Source organism: Lissotriton helveticus, chromosome 7 (genome assembly GCF_964261635.1).
Source record: "Lissotriton helveticus chromosome 7, aLisHel1.1, whole genome shotgun sequence".
NCBI classification, from domain to species: domain Eukaryota; kingdom Metazoa; phylum Chordata; class Amphibia; order Caudata; family Salamandridae; genus Lissotriton; species Lissotriton helveticus.
The window spans coordinates 1,865,960,795-1,865,987,095 of NC_136068.1; positions in this window are offsets into that span (position 1 = coordinate 1,865,960,795).

The following is a 26,301-nucleotide window of genomic DNA, read 5'->3' on the forward strand; positions in this document are numbered from 1 at the left end:
TTTCTTTTGCTACACATTCTCGGACCAAGGAGTGGCCCCTGACCCCGACGAGGTGCGAGATGTACAAGAGGCCCCTGCCGCTTCCAATAATCTCGGAGATAAGTTCCCTGGGGATGGTGACCTGGCCTGTCCAACCTCACGAAGCCCCTCAGGAAACTGACCGGCTTGTATCAGAAAGATCCCGATGACTGCCTATGAGTCTGGAGACAATTGTCAAAGCCACCCAGAATGATGAATGCCTTCAATTGACTGTAAATGCAGTCCAATCGAACGAATGGCGCCCCAATCAGTCCACCATGACCCGATGGACGCCGAAAGCAAAGACCGTCTTGGAATCAATGGTGCGAGTCAAGAAAGAACTTTCGGTCGACAGCCGGGGCTGTCTGCTCCGAGGGCCACGACTGTTGATGCCATCTAGCCTGACTCAGCAAACAGTAGACCTCGCCCACCGGGGACATCAAGGCATGGTAAAGACCAAGAGCCAGCTGAGAGCCAAGGTGTGGTTCCCAGGAATGGACACACTAGTTGAATAGACAGTCAGAACATGCACATGTTGCCAAGCTGTGGAAAAGTAAATTTTGCCATGTTCTGTGTCCCTACGTGTCATCCATAATATGTTATGTGTGCATGATTAAATATGCATATGCATTCCCCATGTTCGATTAATGACGCAATTACAGTTGTGTCCACCTCTAGTATGCCAGTTTCCAGTCCTCGTGAATACTACGAATATCAGGCCTATGTAAAGCTACGTTGCCACGTTTCTCAGTGTGCACGTTATTCTATTATAAAGTCCCCGTTTCTAGGCCTCAAAAGGGCCTGGACACCAGATTCAGCTCCTGTCTCCTGAAGCCTCGCTGAGGAGGGATACAGCCCCCACCTGTATCCTCGACCCTTCACTTACTTCCTGCCTCTCAGTGCCCGGTGCAGCCTGGCTCTGCCTCTGAGTCTGCCAAAAGTATGTTATGAGTCCAGTTATCAGTTCAGCCCTCCTTCTCTGCATTCCTAAGCTACTGAATCACATCAATAGTTTCCGTCATTGTCTAGCCTTCACGTCTCCACGTTAGAGAAATACTGCATTTAATGGTCATTTAATATTCTTCACCACGCACTACATGTAGAATAATGCATGGTCCAGTCTTAGAATCAAGTTAGCCTTTCCCCTCCTAACTTCTAGTTTATATCAACATGTTATCTAAACATCAGATACTAGATACTGTTTAGGTACATGTCGCCCTGACTCTCCAGACTTCAGTCTCTGCTCCTAGCACAGAGTTCATAGCCCCCAGCTTCTCCTAGTGATACGTCATTGCTAGTTTGCGCGCACCATCAGGTTAGAGGTCCCGGCTCCTTAGGTAGCCCCCTCCATGGTTTCCGCCCCATTCATGACATATCCTGTTACGTCTGCACCACATGTCTATGTATACGCCCCGTTACACCTACTTTCGCCCTTATCTTTCGCGACTGCTACGCGTCACACCTTTTGCTCCACCCACTGCTACGCCTACTGCAATGTAATGCTATGTGTTTGCGTTATGTATATATGCTCATGTATTGTTATTAAAAGCCAGCGCGCTCATCCCAGATCCAGCCCCAGCAGCTGCTGGGCCCTGTCATCCTATTCCTATGCAGGTTGTCCTGTTCCTGTCCTTATGCTATATTAAACCTGCAAAACTCCTACTACCTCGAATCTTGACTCTTATTTATTGAGCTATCTGTTATGATATATGTCTAGTCAAAAATAGGGTATTATTTATTTATTTACCACATAATGGCGCCCGAACAGGGACTTGCCCTTTCCCCACGCGTCGGTGAAGCCACGCCGACCCCCTGACCCTCTGCAGTCGTGACGGAACTCTTCTGCGCAGTGGCAGATATTTCTGCTCAAGTATCCCTCAGGCCCACGGAGGAGACGGAGGAGGCGGTCCAGCATCCAGACGAGACGGTGGAGGAACACGGCGAGTCCCGACCAGAGCCCAAGCCAAGAGTCCAAGGCCCGAGGTATCCGGAGGTCCACCCGTAACTGAAGTCCGAAGTCCGAAGTTCGTCGTCCGTCGTCGTAGCAGTCCAGTCCAGTCTGAGGCCTTCCGTTCTTGCTGCCCGGTGAGTACCGTTACTGGGGTGGTATCTAGACAGGGTCAATTTAATTGACTCTGGTCTGTGGGTTGGTGGTACACAGTCCCACAAACGAAGTGTCCACTTCGGTGGATGCGGGTCCTGACGTGTCTCTTTATGAGACCGGTAAGTTTCGTACTGTTTCAGCAGTGCATCTAGTTTCTGTTCTAGTCAGTTTCTGTTCTCGAGAAAATTTATGTGTTCTGTTCTCAGTATTTCCAGGTAGTATTCTGTTCGAACTGTTATTTTTAAATGTTTTTCATGTATTTTAATGTCGTGGTATGAATGGGGAATAAGTATCGTGTTCATTGTGTATTGTATTGTGTCTAGATTACAGTTCAGTCATGCCCATATTTTCCAAGTTACGTCAGCTAAAAACTAGAAAGGGTTTGTTAGAAGAAGCAGTTCCTGTCCCGCCGAGGGACAGTCCAGGTCACTTTATGTATCAGAAGCATGGCATAAGCGCCATATTGTATCTAGATTTATGGGTAGAGTATACCAAACAGTTAGAAGAAAAGTATAGATGGCCCGTATCGGGTACATGGGATGCCGAATGCATCATGCGAGTAGAAGAAGCATTATGGAAAAAGAAAGCCAGACAGTCACAGAAAGATGCCATCGAGTTATGGCGCAAAGAAGCTCATAAAAGAACCGAAAAAGAAATCAGAAAGTCAGAATTAAGTAGAGAATCCTTAGAGCGAGCCCAAGAAAAAGAATTAATCGAGATAGGTGAACAAGTCAAAGCCGAACAGTTAGACAGACAGAGGCATGCCCTTATTAAGGGTATGTATCCTCTTCTTGCCGAGGGCTTGCCAAAAGCGACCCCAGAGGCATCCAGAAATTTCCCGCCACCACTAGTTCCGACCAAGCTACGTCACAAACCGACCGCAGCTGATATTTTTATTTCGTCCTATCTGGACGACACAGTCCCTGAATATGCAGATCCTGTTCGCGCTCCGCCAGTCCCTGTAAATCAGGCACATCCTGCTCCTCCAGACACCGGGGCACCCCATGCAGTACCTGCTACGGTACCCCCGGTCCAGCCAGCATTTCAATTTCCCGCTCCGCCACGAAGAATATCAGTCGACGATTCTAGTCTAGGGGCCGCAGGAGGAGGTCCTCCTCAAACCCCGCCGCCACGCAAGCGTTTATCAGCACTCGAATTACATGCTCAAGCATCACAGCGTACTCCCAAGAGTAATAAGTCTGTTGCAGAAATCAGGCAAGCCCTTGGCGAATGTGCCTATGACCCAGTCCCAGGCGAGAATAATATGGTTTTATATTCAGTACGCGTAAGGAGGGTGACCGAGTATCTAGTCACCCTACCCAATATGAAAGAAGATCTAGACAGAATATATCGTTTCATCCGTACAGGGGATGATCCAGAAAGTATTAGTGATGCCATGTCTCAAAGGAAAGCTGAGATCCAGCGTATGATATTAAAGTTTTTAATTAACTGTCTAATAAGAGAACAAGATTACCCGTCTAAAGATCCGGTCGAAATGAAAACCCTGACAAAGTGGAGTGATAATATAGCCGAGGGTAAGCACAATACCATTAATGCCATGGAGAGTATGTACAAGAAAATCCGTAGAGAAATAATAAAGATACACGAACAACGTAAAGCAGCACAAGTAAGCGAGAAAGAAAGTAACTCTGATCCTGAAGAGGAAGACGACGAGAACACCGCCAGAATAGCGTATGTAGGAAAATCTAGATTTCCAGATCGCCATTTACGCCTAGAACACAAGTCAATTTTCCATCATTCAGCACCAGAACAAGGTTCCCTAGAACAAGTATTCCAAGCTACCGATCACATTCTGAAATCACGAATCGGTTCCAGTAAGTTAAGTACCATGCATGAACAGGAACTAGCCCGATCAGCAGTCCGATGGATTACTGATTCTACCACTTTTCCAGACGAAATAGTGGCACAAATGTTTCTGAAATTGCCCCCAGCCGAGCAGCGACTGGTGGGTATGTATATGATCCAGCACCTCATCACATTGTATGAGGGTCAGCACTCTGATCCAGGTCCGTTACATGATGTCCTGAACGAGTTACTCCAGTATAGATGGAGAGGTCTAGGTACCGATTTAATTAGTGTCATTTTAGAACAGCGCCACAAATATAGAACGTTTCTGAACCCGCATTTTGTTCATGTCTCACCCCCAGAAAGTAAACCATTTTACATGGAAAGACAGAACCCGTTACGAGAAGTGCATCCAGTTAAGACAGAGGACGGTGAAATGCAACGAGTGTTTGTTTACACCCCGATTACAAAGATGGAACTCCTCGAAATGAAGAAATTAATTCCCTGTCATGACAAAGATCCAGCAGGGTTCCATAGAGAATTAAAAGACATGCTCCGTATGGGAGAATACACTTACCCAGATATCATTAAAATGTTAAAGGTCCTGTTGCCCGCAGGGGTGTATGAAAAGCTAAAGGAAAAAGAATGGGAGGTGGGAGAGAAAAAGATCGATTGGGCAGTTCTAGAAGCCGAAGACAAGGCACGAGTACCAGGTACCGGTCTTGGAGATAAATGTAAAGAATTACCAGAATTATTGATTCAAGTTTTACCCAGATTATTGACAACTAGAAAAGAAGACTGGGATGCAATCTCAGCCTGTAAACAGAAACAAGAAGAAGACATTAGTGATTTTTATTCTAGGTTTGAAAAATGCTTTAGCATCAATAGTGGCCTCAAGACAAGTAGCGAGTCATACCCTCATCTCTTTGTTACTAAATTAGTCGAGAATTCAAGTCCACAAGTTAAAAATCGAGTTTTGAAAGTCGAAAGTACCTGGCAAGCTAATACCCCGTCCCAGATGCTCCAGATGCTCCAGTACCACCAGAATAGAATCAGGGAAGAGCAAGAACACGAGAGAAAACGTATGAAAGACACGAAAATGAAAGTATTAGTTGCACAATCCGTTCCTCAAGACAGTCAGAAGAGGGGTCCGAATCAAGCCAGTCATCCTGCAGCTCCCGTTAAAGGGAATTGCATTTATTGTAAACAGCCAGGTCATTTTATAAATGAGTGTGCAGTTCTGAAACACAACATAGCTACTGGTAAGACTAAAGAAAGACCACGTCCGCCTAGACAAGAGCAAGTTTCACAGACTCTTCAGCCACAGAATGCACCACAGACAGTTACAGCACCGCAGCCTATTGGTGCAACACAGCATGTTACATCGCAGATGTACCAGTATGCACAGTCTGAGTATCCAGAGTACCAGCAGTATTCATGAAACAGCCTAGAGAGGGAGGTAGGCTTGCCTCTCATCGAGATACCTGTAGATCAAGAAGGTCCCTATGTTCACAGTCAAGTATTAGGGAAAGACAGAAAGTTTTTGATTGATACAGGGGCAAGTAGGACCACAATTAGTCACGCCGAAGTTCCAGGGGCTCCGCTCTCAGGCTCAAGAAATGTTTCCCTTGGATTTTCAGGAAAACCTATCGTAAATGAGATTTCAAAGCCAGTTACTCTAGAAGTAGGTCCATTGTCCCGTACTACTGATCTGTTACTTACTAAGTCATGTCCAGAAAACCTATTGGGCATTAAAACACTGAAAGAGTTAGGTGCAGTTATATGCTGTTCCCCAGAGGGAATACGTCTGTTCCTGCGTGACTTCAAGGGTCACTATGTATTACGAGATTTTGATCCAAGATTGTCTAATGTTCCACAGCATTTATGGGCGCAAGGTCCAACTGATGTAGGTTATATGCAAATCACACCTTATCGTGTGACTCTCAAGCCAGGTGTAGTGTTACCACGAATCAGACAGTACAGATTGCCACCTGAGGCTGTAGCAGCCTTATCCAAAATTATTGACGAGCTCATGGCTCAGGGAGTGGTTGTAGAAACTGACTCCAATGTATGTAATTCTCCGATCATTCCAGTCATGAAACGTACTGATCCAAATGCACCCCCAGTATATCGATTAGTGATTGACCTACGAGAACTTAATAAATGTATTATTCCGCAGTACCCAGTTGTCCCAGACATCTCTTCCCTATTAACGGCCATTGATTCCGAAGCCACGTTCTTCACTGTCATAGACCTCAAGAACGCATTTTTCAGTGTCCCTATTCATCCAGACAGCCAGTTCCTTTTCGGATTCTGTTTAAATGGAAGGAGCTATATGTTTACACGAGCTCCTCAAGGTTTCACAGAAAGTCCTAGTATTTACAGTCAAGCACTCAAGAGACAACTAGACAACATTCACATGCCAACTGACACTGCCCTGCTCCAGTATGTCGATGATCTACTGATCACAGCCCGTTCTGAACGTGCTTGCGAGCGAGCATCCCTTACAGTCTTGTATTTCCTAGCCGAGATGGGGCACAAGGTGTCCCCTTCTAAGCTTCAATTCTGTGTCCAGCAAGTGGTCTACTTAGGACACTTGCTGTCCAAGAGGGGTAGGCAGTTGACACCAGACCGTATCCAGTTAATAGCGAGTCTTCCTCAGCCCAAGACCCAGAAGGAGGTACGTGCTTTTATCGGCCTTACTTCTTACTGCAGACAATGGATTCCTCAGTATGCATTTCTAGCCAAGCCACTGATACAGTTAACGACACAGGAGGCAGCCGTATCGACTGTCCTCCCTTGGACATCTGAACATACACTTAGTTTCAATGAGTTAAAGAAAGCTTTATGTCAAGCTCCAGTTCTAGCCACACCGAACTACAGTAAGCCTTTTACACTTTTCGTTACTGAACGCGAAGGTACAGCATTATCTGTTCTCACACAAGATCAAGCAGGACAAAACAAGCCATGTGCTTATTTTTCTAGCACATTAGATCCTGTAGCCCAGGCTCTGCCTGCGTGCCTCAAGTCAGTTGCAGCCACAGCCCTAGCTATCAGACAAAGTGATTCCATAGTCTTAGGACATTTCCTGACAGTACAAGTTCCACATTCCGTGGAAGTTCTTTTAAACCGAACGCAGACCCAGCACTTGACAATTGCACGTTTAACTGGTTATGAATTGACACTGTTCCAGCCACACATAGAAATCAGACGCTGCAACATCCTGAATCCTGCTACACTGTTACCATCAGTTAATTCAAATTCTGCCACGCATGACTGTGTGGAAGTAGTTAACATTATGACTAAGCCAAGACAAGATCTGACAGATACTCCGTTACCAGACCCCGACCTGACACTTTATGTGGATGGTTCATGCCTAAGAACAAGTACAGGAGAACTAGTCGCCGCGTATGCAGTGACTACTGACACTGAAGTTATTAAGACACACCGTATTGATACTCTGTCCGCTCAAGCAGCAGAGCTAGTTGCTCTGACACAAGCCTGCATACACGCCAAGAACTTGAAAGTCAATGTTTACACAGATTCACGTTACGCATTTGGAGTTGTACACGACTTCGGCGTGCTCTGGCAAGAGAGAGGTTTCATGACTTCTCATGGAACCAAGATTCAGCATGGTCTCCTTATTCAAGCTCTGTTAGATGCAATACACTTACCGACATCCATTGCTATCATGAAATGCAAAGCACATACGAAAGTCACTGACATTATTTCCCAAGGTAATGATCTAGCAGATCGCACAGCCAAGCTTACAGCACAGACTCCAGATATTCCAGTTAACCAGACACATACTCCAGATCCGACTACATGTATGACAGTTAAGGACCCTACACAAGATGTCATAGATATCCAGTTACATGCTACTCCCGATGAAATTAAGAAATGGTACGAACAAGGAGGGGTCCAGACAGATCAAGGATGGTTAACGAAGGGTAGAGCCACATGGTTTCTCCCCGACTCTATGGTTCAAGTCATTATTAATACCGCACATAGTCCAGCACATTTAGGAGAAAAAGCTATGTTAGACAGTATCCAGAACATTTGGTTCAACAAGCATTTACGAGCTGCAGCCAAGCAGAAAGTCCGTACCTGTATGATATGTTGTCAGTTTAATCCAGGTAAAAGTGTCCCGGTGGAACAAGGTGGATTCCAGCCCCCTGACCACCCTTTTGAAGTCCTCCAGATGGATTATATTCAGATGGAGCGATGTCGAGGTTTCAAGTATGTCCTTGTAGTTGTATGCGCTTTGTCCAGGTGGACAGAAGCATATCCAGTCCCAGATTACACAGCCGCGACCACTGCCAAGCAGTTGGTTCGTGAGTTCTTCCCCCGTTATGGACTCCCTAGAGTCGTATATTCTGACAACGGCCAGCCATTCTCATCCGAACTCATGAAGCATGTTTCCCTTTTGCTAGGGTACCAGTGGAAGTTCCATTGTGTACGCCATCCTGAAGCAGCCGGTCTTGTTGAGAGACACAACCAGACTCTGAAAATCCGAATTGCTAAAATATGTAAAGAAAAAGGTGTGGACTGGCTAGTAGCTCTGCCAGTCGCTTTATTTTATATGCGCATGGTCGCACATTCCAGATCAGGTCTGTCCCCGTATGAGGTCGTATTCGGCCGCCCCCCTAACATGTGGGGTACTCCTAGACCCCGAAGTATTACCGATGTTTCAAGTAATATGCTGACAGATTACCTAGCTTCCTTGATGTCTGCCCTCAACTCATGTCGTTCACAGGTTGCTGCCGCATTTCCAGACAATACCGAGGTGGCACCGCATGAAATCGTTCCAGGATCCATGGTGATGGTGAGGAACTTTGACAGATCAAGTCCGCTGGAGCCTCGATGGAAAGAGCCTCGACAGGTCCTCCTCACCACCCGTACAGCCGTGAAGTTGGAAGGACGCAAGGGCTGGGTGCACCTTTCTCATGTTAAACTTTTTAATGGACTGAAACCCGCCTTAAAGAACATTTCCCAGGATTCGAAGGATTGCCAAAATATTGTTCTCAAGGACTGTCCCGCAAAAGACATTGCTACAACCCCTCCCCTGTTAGAGAAAACTCCACAGCAGGAGTATAAACAGAAACTACGGTCTAGTAAATTACGTCAGCCAGTTTGATTGTCTAAGTCCTCCCCTAGGTGAAACGGTTAGACTGTTTCTGACATGTATAAAATAGACCCCCATAGTGAGAGAGTTAGTCAAAACTCAATCCGATGTATCGTTTTTCTATGTTTCATATTGTTTTCCAGCATTATGATTTCCTGCACCAGTTATGCATTTTACCTATGTTTCCCAGTTTCACATGTAAATAAGTCTGCTAATGCTACAGCAGAGCACACGTTTAGTGATCTGCCCCCTCATGAACTGTCTTACCGCCTCGCTATGCGTAATAACTCCTTTATCCGCATGTTACATTACTCACACCAGACCAGCAATGCCACTAATTGTTGGGTGTGTGGTCGACTCCCCCCTTTCCAGACACCGAAGGGAGTTCTGCCACTCTTTCCTTATCCTTTTTCACATAATGGTTCGTGTGGAGCATGGTCCACGTTAACGTCATCCTCAACAGATATGTCTTTTCTTAACAGTACATGTTTCCCAGACAAGCAAGGTCTCCCTCACCGAACAGGTTTAGATCTAGAAAATGAAGTGTATAATTTAGGTAATTATTCTTCGAATTTTATGGTCCTGAATGTTCAGTCTGATACTACTCCAGACTTACCTGCTATTTCAGTACTACCAGTCAAAGGCGAATTATGTGTCCGAAATAAGGGTTCCGTACATGTAGGACATAGTGATTGTACTACTATTGTCAAGTATAGTGACAGTGGGAAATCTATTTTCAAAGCTTCACGTCATTCATATTTTATTTGTGGTCAAACCGCATATGTTCGTCTGCCCCTCGATTGGGAGGGAACCTGTTACATTGCCTTCCTACTGCCACCAGTTTTTCTAGCCCCATCTGATTATCATAGAAACACACATCTAGTACACGTTAGACATAGAAGGGAGTCCCCAATTGTCGATTATACTGAAACTACTCTAGAACAATATACCGATTTCAATAAAGGTTTCTTCTTCTTTATAGGACCTATCCAGAATAGTAAGTTAATCCGTAGGTTAACCAGAACCCTTGAAGCTGTAGTAAATGAGACTGCCTCTGCTCTAGGTAACTTAACTGAAGAGCAGTCTGCTATGAGATTTGTCGTTTTACAGAATCGTCTCGTCCTTGACGTCATACTGGCCGATAGGGGCGGGGCCTGTAGAGTCATCGGATCTAGTTGCTGCATTTTCATTCCAAATAACGCGCCGTCTGTTTATTCAGCTATAACCAGACTCCATAAAATTGCCCATCTGATACACCAAGACCCAGGCACCTGGACATGGTCCGGTTGGTTCTGGAATATAATTTCCGCATGGGGATGGAAAATATTGTCCTTTCTAGGTATTGCAGTAGCGATCATATTCAGCTGCTGCCTCTGTATACAATGTGGCCCTGCGATTTGCGGCATTTGTGCTACCTCTTGTATTCCTAGTCCCAAGCCCCGTTCTAAATCCCGTCCCAAGAGAATTCGAGATGAGCAAATGATACTGTATGAAATGATAGATGGTATCATGAATATTGATGTTTCATGATGGAAACGTAGTGACAAGGAGGGAATGTGGAAAAGTAAATTTTGCCATGTTCTGTGTCCCTACGTGTCATCCATAATATGTTATGTGTGCATGATTAAATATGCATATGCATTCCCCATGTTCGATTAATGACGCAATTACAGTTGTGTCCACCTCTAGTATGCCAGTTTCCAGTCCTCGTGAATACTACGAATATCAGGCCTATGTAAAGCTACGTTGCCACGTTTCTCAGTGTGCACGTTATTCTATTATAAAGTCCCCGTTTCTAGGCCTCAAAAGGGCCTGGACACCAGATTCAGCTCCTGTCTCCTGAAGCCTCGCTGAGGAGGGATACAGCCCCCACCTGTATCCTCGACCCTTCACTTACTTCCTGCCTCTCAGTGCCCGGTGCAGCCTGGCTCTGCCTCTGAGTCTGCCAAAAGTATGTTATGAGTCCAGTTATCAGTTCAGCCCTCCTTCTCTGCATTCCTAAGCTACTGAATCACATCAATAGTTTCCGTCATTGTCTAGCCTTCACGTCTCCACGTTAGAGAAATACTGCATTTAATGGTCATTTAATATTCTTCACCACGCACTACATGTAGAATAATGCATGGTCCAGTCTTAGAATCAAGTTAGCCTTTCCCCTCCTAACTTCTAGTTTATATCAACATGTTCTCTAAACATCAGATACTAGATACTGTTTAGGTACATGTCGCCCTGACTCTCCAGACTTCAGTCTCTGCTCCTAGCACAGAGTTCATAGCCCCCAGCTTCTCCTAGTGATACGTCATTGCTAGTTTGCGCGCACCATCAGGTTAGAGGTCCCGGCTCCTTAGGTAGCCCCCTCCATGGTTTCCGCCCCATTCATGACATATCCTGTTACGTCTGCACCACATGTCTATGTATACGCCCCGTTACACCTACTTTCGCCCTTATCTTTCGCGACTGCTACGCGTCACACCTTTTGCTCCACCCACTGCTACGCCTACTGCAATGTAATGCTATGTGTTTGCGTTATGTATATATGCTCATGTATTGTTATTAAAAGCCAGCGCGCTCATCCCAGATCCAGCCCCAGCAGCTGCTGGGCCCTGTCATCCTATTCCTATGCAGGTTGTCCTGTTCCTGTCCTTATGCTATATTAAACCTGCAAAACTCCTACTACCTCGAATCTTGACTCTTATTTATTGAGCTATCTGTTATGATATATGTCTAGTCAAAAATAGGGTATTATTTATTTATTTACCACAAAGCAGCGGGGCAACCGGATCGCCCTCACCCCGTCATCACGGAAGAAAACCCCCAACGACCATGGGAGTGCGTGAGTGTGGACTGCGGACACCTCCCAGATGGACGCTATGCACTGGTAATCATTGATGATTTCCCTGAGAAATTGTGGGCCACGGAGGTCATTACCAAGTTTGAGAAAACCATTGCCACCCATGGAATATTTAAAGTGGTGAAGACAGACAACGGCCCACTGTTCCAAGGACAAGAGTTCGCGGACTATCTCAAAACCTTGGGAATTCAGCAGCGGAAGGTGACCCCGCGCTGGCCCCAAGCAAATGGCGAAGAAGAAAGGTTCATGCAAACTCTCAACAAGACAATACGCATTGCGCATGCGGATGGATCACCGCTAGAGAGGGCCATATACAGTTTCCTGCGAGAATACCGTTTGATGCCCCATCTCACAACCGAGGTAGCCCCGGGACCAGCGAGCATGGGCCGAGTAGTGAGGGACACCATCACCCAAGGTGGACCCCATCCCAGATTGACGCTGGAAAGACCCTGTGCTAAACTACGGGCCCAGAGGTCTGTCATTCAAGTGAGAGACAAGGTATATATCAAGGACAGATACCCTGGGAGCAAATTCCAGCTTCCATTTGAGCGTAAGCCTTGGACAGTGCTCAGTAGAACCGGCACCATTGTAACAGCTCGGAGAGGATCAGAAATAGTCACTCGCAAGATCTCCTTCTTCAAAATGGTGTACGCCGGAACTCCGGACCTGCAGACGTCAGACTACCTAGACGCCAGGCCGCATCAACCGGCGGTGTAAGAGGGCCCAGTGGGGCCAGGAATGCCCCCACTGATGATGAGAATCTATCAGACCAGGACACGATGCCACTGCCAGTAACGCCCGGGGGTAGTCTGCCAAGTTCCCCTGCGAGACTCAAGGAGAGTAAAGCCTTGCAAGGAATGACCCCATCATTGCCATCATCACGGGGAGAACACTCCAGGGTATGGACTGGCCGAATTCATGGTGTGACGATCCTGGGACTGAAATTCTATTGACTGGTAAAAGATCTAAACAACCATTGTTTGTTTGTTTGTTTAATAAAGGTTAGAAGGAATGTAGTGTCCTCCGGTGCGGGGTAGCGGTGCCGTCTACCCGTGCCGGAAAGGTTACGCTAGCGCTGGCGCATGTCATCACGCGCCAGCTATAAATAAAGGAGGCGTGGCCAGGCAAAGTTAGTCGGGGCTACTCAGAGACTACATGAAGGTGTCTGAAGTAATTATTGCTGCCACAGCGCGATTGCCACGTGCGCGAGCGGCCCCACCCTCACTACAGAACTATGCAAATGGTGTTCTGTGGATGTTCCTCATTCCTCAAAGTGTTATCTTAAAATACTGGGATAATTCTAGGGGAGGGCGATAAAGTACCCTTTGTCGGCTGAGTTTTGGCTATTCCACATCACATACATGCCTGTCAAGTTCTGCCAACCTCCGCGTGGGGGACTTTCTTCTCTTGCGCGGCTCTCCAATGGAAGGATGGGGAGAACGAGCAAGATTTGATATCCCTTACCACTATTTGTGGTTGCTAGGAGGACACTAAGCAAGATTTCCCCCAACTGTGGCAGTCACAACCTTCACGGTCAAAAAGTTGTCTGCTTGAGTAGAAAATCAACCTGAGTGGCAGCATAATCAAATACAAAATCAGTATCCTCTGGCATGCCGTGTGGCGCAGTTTGTGCTTATTTTTCAGCAGAGAACTAGCTCAAAATCAGGTTGAGCAGTGTGACGTGGCTAATTCTGCCCGCCGTGTGGCGCAGTTTGTGCCTATTTTTCAGCAGAGAACTAGCTCAAAATCAGGTTGAGCAGTGTGACGTGGCTAATTCTGCCCGCTCGCTGATTTCCGTGAATCTAGCGGAGTTTACATGTAACTCAGTGGAATTCTGCAGACTGAAACTCCACGAGTTCCTCCCGTCCCCAGATAGTTCTGCATCTCAGAATTACTGAACCTGGCAATATTGGTAATTTCAAGTGTGGGATCACTGATGCTGAATTCCCACACAAACACAAATATTTTCAGGAAAACATTTTTTTTCCTGGGCTTGTTTCAAAATTAATGATATTCAGGAGGACATAGCACTGTGTATTTTTACAGACCTTTGCAAAGTTTGCATAAACAAATCAAAATACTCATCTCAACTTAATGCAATCACGCAGTTTATGCAATGTTGCAACATTATCCAGTTAGTATTGTGGGTTTAAGCACAGTCTAGAGATGCTAATCACTATAATCAGCAAATACCTGTGCCTGGACTGAAAACGACCCCCAAGCTCTCATCAGCTATGCTCAAAGGTATTAAGATTTGCCCCATAACGTCTGACCTGTTTGGAAACGTCTATTACTGCAGTTATCACAATTGTGAGTTTTGAGGATTTTTTTCACAAATAAATTTCAGCAGGTACAGTCTGCCAATATTTATCAGGGGAAAATTCACAGTAAGCACCAATATCCATGCCATATTCTATTTAAGTGGCAAAAGTAATAAAAGGCAACGGTTATCACAAGAATTCTGTACTCCTCAAGGTTTACTTTTATTGTGAGCACAAGGGCCCAAGAGTTTCTACCACCCTTTAGGGTCAATGCACCATACTGATGCGTTCTCTTCATTATCCTTTGTATTTTAAAAGATACAGGCGCATAAATCTGATGCAGTGGCGTAGGAAGGGGGGTGCGGTGGGTGCGGGCTAGCCCCGAGTGTCATCACTGAGAGGTGTGACAAAATGGCAAAATAATATTATGAAAACAAATGTAATGCCTCTGTCTGACAATTAATTAACCTCAACACGACTTGTTGAGGGTAATTAATTGTCAGAAGAACTTATTACATTTTCCCTACCTTGTGCCACCTGACCGTGCTACGCCACTGCATTGATGTTCATGGTTAGGCCAAACTACACTTTAGTAAATAATTAAAGGTCTCCTAGACAGGCTTACTACTAGTTTGTGTGGTCATTGTGTTCAACATGACCACCAATGCAATGCTACAGCTAATTCAACCTACAAGACAATAAGACCTACTCAAACAAAGACACAACAGCAAGAAAGAACGAGTTATCATTTTTTGAAGTAGCAACAGAATGCTCTTGGTTCCTCTACAGAATATGGAACACAGAAACATCAGTTGTGTTCTTCAGACCATATGTTCCAACACATGTGTCTCAGCCTTGCATGCTCCCACGGTTTGGAAGCAGAGTGCCATAGAAAATGAATAATTGTAGCACCTGTAACTTATGAAGCTTAACAAAGAATTGTGGCATTAAGTACTGTCATAGAAACAGTTATTATGGTTGAGCAGAGGACACAAGAGCAGCTGATTGCACAACATTCACTAAATCCTTAAGAGGTCCAGTATTTACAGATACATTCATGTGATTTTAGTTGAATTCAGCAAGAGAAAATCACCAAATATGCACAAACACTTGCAGTCTTCCAATGCCGACTTCCCAGAACAATTCAATTGTCTTCCACAGCATAGGAGCTACACTCCACCCTGTCCTCTTCCCCCCACACATTTCGCACTCCAACCCAGAGACCACTCCTTCAAAAATTCACCTGCTGTTTTTTTAATGGCGACCGTTATCAGTGGCCAACCACTTCAAATTGGTTTTGTAATTATTTCAATACAGTCATCTACATACGGATCACTGACTTAATATCGACGTCACAAATATCGAGATACAAAAATATCGAGGCAAAAATATCGAGAGACAAAATATCGACTCCCTATCTTCAAACAGGTAAGTACCAAAATATCGACTACAAAATATCGACTTACAAAAATATAGACTGTCAAAATATCGATTTTTTTAAATGTCTTAAAATTAAGTTAAAACTAATATAGTAATAAATATATTTAATATAAACTTAGAAATAATTATTAAAAAAATGTAATTTTAATAAATAATTTATATAATTAAGTATTGGTAAGTATATAATAATTTTTTGAATATAAATTAATTAAAAACATTATAATATAATTTAATTTAATGTAATTAATTTAATTTAAATGTAATTTTACTTTATTTTTACAAAGTACCCCTGTACCCCAAAAACCCAAAACTGACCCTGAACCCTAAAAATACCCCTTTATCCAAAAACTGAAAACTGACCCTGAACCCTTAAAATACCCCTTTACCCAAAAACTGAAAACTGACCCTGAACCCTAAAAATACCCCTTTACCCCAAAAAACTGAAAACTGACCCTGAACCCTAAAAATACCCCTTTACCCAAAAACTGAAAACTGACCCAGAACCCTAAAAATACCCCTTTACCCAAAAACTGAAAACTGACCCTGAACCCTAAAAATACCCCTTTACCCCAAAAACTGAAAACTGACCCTGAACCCTAAAAATACCCCTTTACCCCAAAAACTGAACAATGACCCTGAACCCTAAAAATACCCCTTTACCCAAAAACTAAAAACTAACCCTGAACCCTAAAAATACCCCTTTACCCAAAAACTGAAAACTGACCCTGAACCCTAAAAATACCCCTTTACCCCAGAAACTGAAAACTGACCCTGAACCCTAAAAATACCCCTTTACCCAAAAACTGAAAACTGACCCTGAACCCTAAAAATACCCCTTTACCCAAAAACCCAAACATATAACATTTTAAAAATAATTATATACTTACCAATACTTACGTTGTAATGGTATGCGTTGTAAAGGTATCTGCATTGTAAAAACATGCTTTGTAAATGTATACGTTGTAAAAGTTTCGTTGTAATGGTAGTGCATAGTAAAAGTTGCGTTGTAAACGTTGCATACCCACTCCAGTGGGTGCAACAGTAGGGAAAGTGTTGGATAGCGTGGGGGTTAAAATTACTATTCCCACTCCAGTGAGTGCAACAGGAAGGAAAGTAAATACTTCATAAATAAATATAATTAAAAGAAATATTAATACCAATTACAATTAATTACCAATTATATTTAAATTAATTACCAATTAATATTTAATTAACAATTAATTAAAAATAAATACCAATAAATGAAATAACATATTAAATTAATTATAATTAAATTACTTCCCACCCTATTCCCCTATAAACCCACAACCCGCTACAGAAAATAAATTACTAAAATAACATATTTATCAATTAATCAATTAACATTAATTGCCAATTATATTTTAATTATTTACCAATTAATTTTTAATTAACAATGAATTAAAAATAAATACCAATAAATTAAATAACATAGTAAATTAATTATAATTAAATTACGTCCCACCCTATTCCCCTATAAACCCACAACCCGCTACAGAAAATAAATTACTAAAATAACATATTTATCAATTAATCAATTAAAATTAATTGCCAATTATATTTTAATTATTTACCAATTAATTTTTAATTAACAATTAATTAAAAATAAATACCAATAAATTAAATACCATAGTAAATTAATTATAATTAAATTACTTCCCACCCTATTCCCCTATAAACCCACAACCCGCTACAGAATTATATTACACAAAAATTAAAAAATATTAACTTACCTTATTTTCGATATTTTTGTTGTCTATATTCTATCTAGTCGATATTATGTCATTCTATATTTTTGACTTCGATATTTTGGCTACTCTAGTCGATATTTTTGTAGTCTATATTATGTCTAGTCGATATTATGTCTAGTCGATATTAAAAACTCGATATTATGTCTAGTCGAAATTAAAAACTCGATATTATGTCTGTTCACCTCTACATACACCCACATGCATGGTGGATATCTTTTAGGAATTTGATATTACAAATACCATTCCAAGATGGCCATTGAGTATGCACATGCATAAAAGGTGGCCATCGTTTTATGGGAATTGTTAAACTATTAGAAAATGCATTAAAAGGATAGACATTGAGGATTCACACTCAGGTGCAGAAGCCATTTTTTTTATGTAAGACATTATACACGTCTTGGGGAAATATATAAATATAATTTTCCATTCTGGTAGAGATGCAAATTTCATATTAAACTGCAAACGGCAGCACTTACAAATATGTATATTGAATATGCACTGATTGAATCTGTTTGGCACTAATGCACTTTACTCAAGATGAAAAGCACTTCTTTGCACTTTAGAAAATTCTGGTACAGTCAGTGAAGTAAAGTACGGATTGGAATTAAGTGTGTGATTAGGATGGTGGGCATCCTTTAGTCCACCCACCACCCTAGAGGTAAAGTGATCGCCTGCCCGCCTGCCATGCGGCGGTCTCGTCACCCCAATTATGATGCGACCACCACGGTGGTGGTCAAATCTGGAATTTTAACATTGCGGCTGGTGGCTGTAGCACCCTCCGCAACTGTGCATGGCACACCACCAAGTGCAGCCCCCACCCCCCAGTGGCCCGCAACGGGCCCCAAAAGCAAATCCCCACCTGCCTTTCCATGGCAGCGATGCCGCCATGGAAAGGCCTTGAAATCCAAGCATCCTATTAAGGCTGGCGGTGCCTACTAGGCACCACCTCATATATGTGCCCCAGCTCCACCGGGCCGGCAATTATAACGATTGCCGACTGGCAGAAAAGCGGCAGACGTACTTTCCGTCCGCCGCGTTACCCACCGCCATTGTAATCTGGTGGTGGGTAAATAAGGTTACGAAGGCGTGACAGTTGCCTCTGTGGTGGTGATCCTAATCACCCCCTAAGTACCTTAACCTATAAATGATATGTGCAAAGTCAAAAATAATGTGGCTAGGAAACTTTTCTCCGCACTTGTTGGTTTACAGCACAGATTTTAGAAATAATTATAAACACAATATATATGAAGTATGGACTTTTATATGTGTATTTGATTTTAAATGAATGTTTTTTTTGTATTGCAAAGGCGTTAATTAACTATGCAAATAAATAAATAAACTTGAAACACTAGTTGAACCTTTATATATGTCAGTCTCCAAAACATTCTGAAATTCTTGATCGGAGTTGGAGTAAAGGAATATCATTAACTTGAGTAAAGAGATTACAGTAATTTCTGCCATAGATGTGAGGGCAAAGACAAGTATGTCCTCTACTCTTCTTCTGCTGAGTGTGGGGCTAATTATTTACTCATTCAATCACTTCTGAAGTCTCAAGGACACTAAATCAGCTGCAAAACCTAACATCTCTTGCCATCATTTCCATTTTTATGGCGTTAATTGAAGCACAATAGCTCTATAGGCTGACTGGTGGCCATCGGCCCTCGCAGTATGTCCCACGCCCACCCTTGCAGCACGTAATCTAGGAGTTATACTTGACACCACACTTTCCCTTGATAGACAAGTTAACAGAACTGTCTCCACCTGCTGCGGGGTGCTAAGGATTCTCCGTAAACTCTCAGACTATCTTTCCTTGGACTCCAGGAAACAACTTGCGGTGGCCCTTGTCTCTTCTCACTTAGATTATTGTAATGCACTATATCTGGGCATAAACAAGAGTCTGATGCAACGCCTGCAAATTGTGCAGAATGCTGCTGCCAGGTTCGTGGTCAACGCCCCTAGACGCTCTTCTGGCTCGGCCATACGAAAACATCTCCATTGGCTTCCGATGCTGTCCAGGATAGATTTCAAGGTTTTATGCCTAACTCACGGTGCCCTTCATGAATCCGGTGCAGAGGACATTAGGTCCCTTGTATCTCTCTATACCCCTGGCAGGGTCTTGCGCTCTGCCAACAGGAACCTTTTGTCCACTCCCCGGACGAAGAAGGCCAGATGGGGAGGGAAGGCCTTCTCTGCTCTTGCCCCGAAGCTCTGGAACCACCTCCCGGATAAGCTCAAGGGCCTTGCATCACTTGATCAATTTCGCAGAGCCTTAAAGACCTGGCTCTTCATCAAAGCGTACCAGTAGTTCACTTTTCCGTCTTGTGCATTGCTTCCAGCTCTTCCATCCTATGCGCCTTGATGCCCTTGGGCAAAGTTCTGCGCAATACAAAACTATTTTCATTCATTCATTCATTCATATAACAGTGTTTTAGGTATGTTTTTTTAAATGTGTTAAGGTGAACAATGTCAACAATACCTTCACTTTAACCATGGAGTTTTGAGTGATATTTTGGGGTTATTTGATCATATACCACATCCACAGATGGCCATCCCGCTGTGCATTGACTTTGGCTGCATGCAGTGGGTTTGGCTGCAGAGCACAGCCTCTAGCAGCTGGTCTACAGCCACCCCAATCTGTATTTTTTATTTTTTGGGCAGTGCTGGTTAAAGATTCAAACAGCAACAACAGATTACGAACAAACTACAGGGTTACTAGCATCTTTGGTTTCTGATCTGGGACTTCATTCTAAGACTGTGGATCCCGAACTGCCAAGAGAAGCTTGTATAACACTGCTGCACCAACCTGTGAAGCTTATCCAGACTCCGGACAATATCCAATCATCTGGAAGAGAGTGTCCAAACTGCCTCTGGTGAAAAAAAACCTCTCTGGACCCTAAGCAGGTGGAAAGTTATAGGCCCATCCCCCATCTTCCGTTTCCAGCCAAGATTCTGGAGAAGGCAGCAGACAAAGAAGTACTTTCCTTCCTTGACGCCAACCAGCTGCTTGATTCGTATCAATACAGTTTTAAAGCAAAGCATTGTACTGAATCAGCGCTGGTGGCAGCATCAAAGGAACTCAAAGTACTAGTTGAAAAGGGTGGCAGAGCGGCATTGATCTTACTGGATCCCTCTGCCACCTTTGATACGGTTCATCATACACTTCTCATTAAATGACTGCATTCTATAGGCTTCAGGAACACTGCACTAGAACTGTTGAGCTTGTTTCTCAAAGGGAGACAACAGTGGGTAGAGATGGGAGACGCCAGTTCTAGATCTTTCTCTCTCCCATGTGGGGTGCCTCAAGGATCTCCTCCCAGCCCCACCTTATTTAATATATATGTAACCCCCTTTGTCAATCTCATTCATAGTTTGGCCTGGTGGTATTTTCCTATGCCAGCGATACACAGATTGTGGTATAAATCCCATTGGAGGTGGGAAAGGATGCAGATATTTTTTGCAGATGCATGGCCCAGGTTGCGGACTGAATGCAAAGAAACTGAACTCGAAAAAAACAGAGGTTCAGCTTTTTGGAAAGGATGCCTCCTTCTGGGATGCATCCTGGTGGCCTTCAGAGTAGGGCACCTTACCGAAACCAGTGCGGAAGGTAAGAAATTTGGGTGGGATCTTTGATACAAATTATGCTTCTCGGAACAAATCAATGCTGTCACCTAAGCAGGGTTCTTTATGCTGAGTACTTAAGAAAATTCTCCTGTTCATTCCTTTCGATCTACAAAAGACGCTGATGATGGCACTCATTGTTTCGGAAATAGATGACTGTAATGCCCTATATTTAGGGACTTCCAAATATTTGATAAAGAAGCTCTAGTCTCTGCAAAATGCAGCAGCAAGAATATTACTGAAGGTCCCCAAATGTGGACCAATTTCTCACTTAATGCTTGGCCTCCACTGGTTACCAGTGTAAAAGAGGATTTCATTTAAGGCCCTCTGCATTATCCACAGGACCCTGCACAGAGCCGGGCTGACCTTGTTCCAGGATCAGTTTTCCTGGTATATTCCTTGTAGGATCTTGAGGTTGAGCTTGGCGCACATGACCACTGTCCCAAGAATAAGCAAAGCACTGTGGGGTGGAAGAATGCTTTTGTACCGCGGGGGAAACTGTGGAACTCCTTGCCTCTAACCCTACGCTCGCAATTCAGCTTGCAGCTGTTTAGGAAAGAGCTAAAAGCCTGGCTGTTCTCTCAATAGGTCATCAGCAGTGTTTTGAGGTAGGCCTCCAGGCGACCTCTCCCCTGGGTTTTTGGTCTGTACAGTGCTAAGACACCTTAAGGTATTGCACACTTAATAAAATTACCTCATTCAATAATTTATATTTTAAATCTGGAAACCAAGTGGCCTTGCAGGGGCTCACTGGTCCAGCGGTTGGATCTGCAGATTCCTCAACAAAATCAACATTATAAAAAATATTCATCACAGGGTGTCCCATTGGGATCCCCCACATGAACCTGTGGGTCACAATGTGCTCACTTGGCCCTCTAATGAGCCATTGTGCAGCACACTGCATTTTCTTCTGTGGATGGTGACTGCCAATCAAATCACAAAAGGGAGGTCCCAGGGGTAAATTAAAGACTCTACCTGTTGAATCCCCTGAACAGAATTGACACCAACAAAAATCAACAAAGAGTCTACACACACTAACAAGGTACCCAAAAACAAAATACTAAGGAAAAGTTTCTCAAAAACGAGTTCCCATCAGTACACCATCGAGACCGCCCTTCATCATCTGGGATCTCTTAAGACACATATGCCTATTGCTGTAAGAGGTGAAAAAACCTGCACTGGCTGTTAACAAGCCGTGTACCAGGAAAAACCACAGCAATTATATAGGATGTGAAAGAAGGCGTGTCTGGTGGAGTACTGAATAGCAGTGCAAAGAAAAAGTGTGTGTGAAAAGAATAAGAAAAGGGGTTCTAAAATTAGGTAGTGTTCAGGGACAACAAATTTAATAACCACCGTCACACTCCTAAATCAATAAAAACAGTGCAATAAAGTGGCGTAACAAATAACCACTTAGTAGATGTATAAGGTCGACATGTTTCTGCAGTCTAAAGGAGTCTCGAGATCTCCTGCTGCTTCCTCAGGACCAATTAGTGCTACTGCTAGATAAGATCAAAAGGATCAAAAAATGAATAAATAAACCATATCACCTGAATAGTGTAGGTTACTGTGTGAACATCTTCCCATCCTAAATATAAGAAGAAAAAGTGTAAATGCGAATCACTGAAAATTATCAAAGAATAGCTGAGTACAGTGTGAGGTATATAAATAGCATGCAATATTATGCATACAAAAACATGTGATGCCAGTCACGTGTAATTAATGGCCGGCACAGGGACCGTCTAAGTCAGTCACCACTCAACAAATTGTGAGTATACAACATTAGGTTCACTCACCCACTCGATGGGAAGGAAAAGCCCCACCTCACCTGGCGCGAGCTCAGGTAGATGGATGCACCGCACTACAAAGAAGATAACACAAATACAAACATTGATGTAAGTAACACCTGCTGGTACTCCCGGGCAAACCAGTCTTAACATGCGCCACCTCGAGCGCCAAACAACACAAGCCAAACAGTCAACAATCTGGCCGCTTACATCTCTAATTACAAAGAGTATGTTCAATGGAGCTGTAAGCTTCCACAACCACTCATTCGGGTTTACAGCATATTCAGCGTGCTTGCAGCGTGGTTGTGCTCTCAACTGTTGTCCCTGGTGCTGCACATTCAATCGTTATCATTACTCCACATTGGTCTTGGGGCAGAAACGCCTATATGTGGGAGCTATAGAGCTTACTGCTTCCACCGCCGCTCGTTTCTGTCCCCAGCTGTTTTAGTATGCAGACGGCGTGATTACGCTTTCTAATGCAATCCCTCCCGCTGCGCACCCAGTCAACTTCTAAAATAGTAAGAAAATGAAGTTTTAAGAAAATGCAGGGCAGCTCACCTATCCGTCGGTACACCGGTCGTCCCTCTAAGCTCTGTCTTGGGGAGGAACCGACGCGGTGTACCGGGAGGTGTATATGTAAACAGCCTGCTTCCGCGTCAGGCAGAGGGCGTGTACGGACGCACACCAAACGCGGTGACGTCACCGGCAGCGCGACAAGCGTGCTGTGCCCGTAGGGAAATGTAGTTTTCCAGGCATTTAGCAGGCTCAGTAGTAGGTTCGAATCCCGGCCGGGATCCAGATTTCAGCCTTGTTAAATGAGTCTTACTAAATTGTACAATTATGGTCATAATAGCCCAGTCCTAAGAGCTATTGACTTCATGAGCAGAAAAAGGCGATTTGCAATCCTTAATTAAAGGAGCAGGGCAAGTAATCCCAAATAAGCAACCCTTCAAGTTGCACCACCAGGCTAACCACTCAGAAGTAGCTGTTCGCACTACACCACAATAATTATAGAGAGTGTATGAGTGAAAACAATGTATGAGTGAAAACACTACGTTGCATTCCCACCATTATATACATGATATTAAATACAAATTTGTACATCAGATTGGGATGCCACATATAGTGTGTCAGAGAAGTATTTAAAGAAGTATTTAAACTCTTGTTTCAGATGACACATGCACTCAGGCTCAACTGCTAATTATATACAGGTACTTGGTCAAATCTTGAACAGTTGAGTTCATAAAGAACTGTGGTATGTGGGAGGATGCCTACTGTCTATAACGACATCCACGGAATTTCATCATTTAACCCACATACATCACTCCGAAGCCTGTAAACCCATTTCTGTTCACATTTGAACAGAAATTTAGAGATGTCAGTTACAGAGGGAGGAATCCAGGGTTGGTCCAATACAGTCCACGAGATGTCTGAGGGCTGGTGACCCACTTGTAGGAAGTGGTTCGTCAATTTCGTTGCTTGTTTACCACAACGAATTGAACTCTTATGCTCAGAAATTCTGGTTTTGATTTTTCTGGTGGTCATCCCCACATAGTTCAGTTTGCAGGGGCATGTTATTAGGTAGATTAGGTTCAAACTATTGCAATTAGTGAACCTTCTCAATTGCCATGGTCTGTTAGTGCCAATGTCAATGGTGAGTGTTTTCTTGGTTTGTGGACAAGCCGCACAGCTACCACAAGGATGGTGTCCATTAACTGCGGGTAAGTCCCATAGGGTGCCGACCGCTCGGGGAATTGCAGTTTTCGGTCTAGTATGAACCAGCTGGTCTCTCAAATTACGGCCTCTCTTGAAGGCAAACAAGGGGGGAGGTATTGTATCCGTGCCCGTGTTTAAGATCTTCCAATGTTTGGAAACAATGTTTTTAATTTTGATGGACAGAGTGCTGTATGTGTTCACACAGGTGATCCTTTCTTGTTGTACTTTCTGGGGTAGGATTTCTAACAGGCTTTCCCTATTGTTGTTAGCTGCCCGTTTCCTCGCACGACTGATGAGGTGTTTTGGATATTTCTTTTCCTGTAGATTAACTTCAAGGGTTTGGGAGTGTTCACAAAAAGCTGACTTGGTTGAACAATTCCTCTGGATACGGAGAAATTGCCCAAAGGGTAAATTATCCCTCAGTGATTTTGGGTGGAAACTCTCATAGTTGAGCAAGGAATTCTTTGCCATTGGTTTCCGATATAGTTCGGACTGCAGGCCTCCTCCTGATGCAGAAATTAGCAAATCCAAAAATGGCAGTTGATGTTTGTGAAACTCAATCGTGAATTTAAGGAATTGATTCCTTTCATTCAACCAAGTATGAAAGAGACGAAGATCGTCTACCGTTCCCCGCCATACGACAAAAATGTCGTCAATGTACCTTTTCCATACTCGCAGACACTGTAGATGGGGATTAGTGTCTGCGAGTACGTGTGTTTGTTCGAAAGTATGGACATACAGGTTAGCAAGACTGGGAGCAAAAACACTTCCCATACTCGTCCCGCTAACCTGCAGATAGATGGATTCCTCATACTCGAAAAAATTCTCAGTCATGGCAAGAGTTGCCAACGTCATGATGAAACTGACTGGAGTAATAGAATTGAGTTCTCTGTTGGTCAGAAGACCTTCAATAGCTTCCAGTGTCTCTGCTTGGGGGATAGATGTATACAATCTCTCTACATCAAAGGATACTAGGAGGTCAAGATCTGTATTGAACTCAATGTCTGGCAAGATCCTAAGGACATCATTAGTGTCCTTAAGGAAAGTACGCATTTCTCGCACAATGGGCTGCAAGAAGACATCTACGAATGTAGACAAAGGTTCCAACAGCGAACCAATTCCCGATATGATGGGTCTTCCGGGTGGGGGGCGTTGTGTTTTGTGTACTTTTGGCAATGTGTAAAAGTACGGCATCTTAGGATTGACTGTGCGTAGGTATTCTGATTCCTTCTGTGTTACCCACCCTTCAGCAAGACCTTCCTCGACTATGTGGCCGATGACCACAGTTAGTCTCTCAGTGGGGTCACAATCCAGTTTACGATACGCCCTAGTATTGTTCAATTGGCGCATACATTCCTCACGGTATGTGTCTGTATCCATGAGGACGATTGCCCCGCCCTTGTCCGCTGGTTTAATAACCACGGACGTCAAATTGGCCAGTGTCATTACGGCATCCTGTTCCACTTTGGAAAGGTTCATAAAACAGTTTTGGGGTTGGAGGTACAACTGTCTGAGATCATGGTCCACGGCCTCTTCAAATGTCTGTACCTTGGAAGGCAACCCGACTAGGCTCGGGTTGAAAGTAGAGGGTCTCTTGAGGCCAGTGTTCTTAGTATCTGCTCCCTGTGGCGTAGAGGTTTTGTTCGCAAACAGATAGTGGAGCCTGATTTTCCTAAAGAATTTCCCCATCTCCGTTTGTATGAGAAAAGGATCACCCTTGTTCGTTTGTACATATCCCAGTCCTTTGTTAAGGACCTGTTCTTCAATGTGTGTTAGGGAATGTTTACTCAAATTAATCACGAGGCTGAT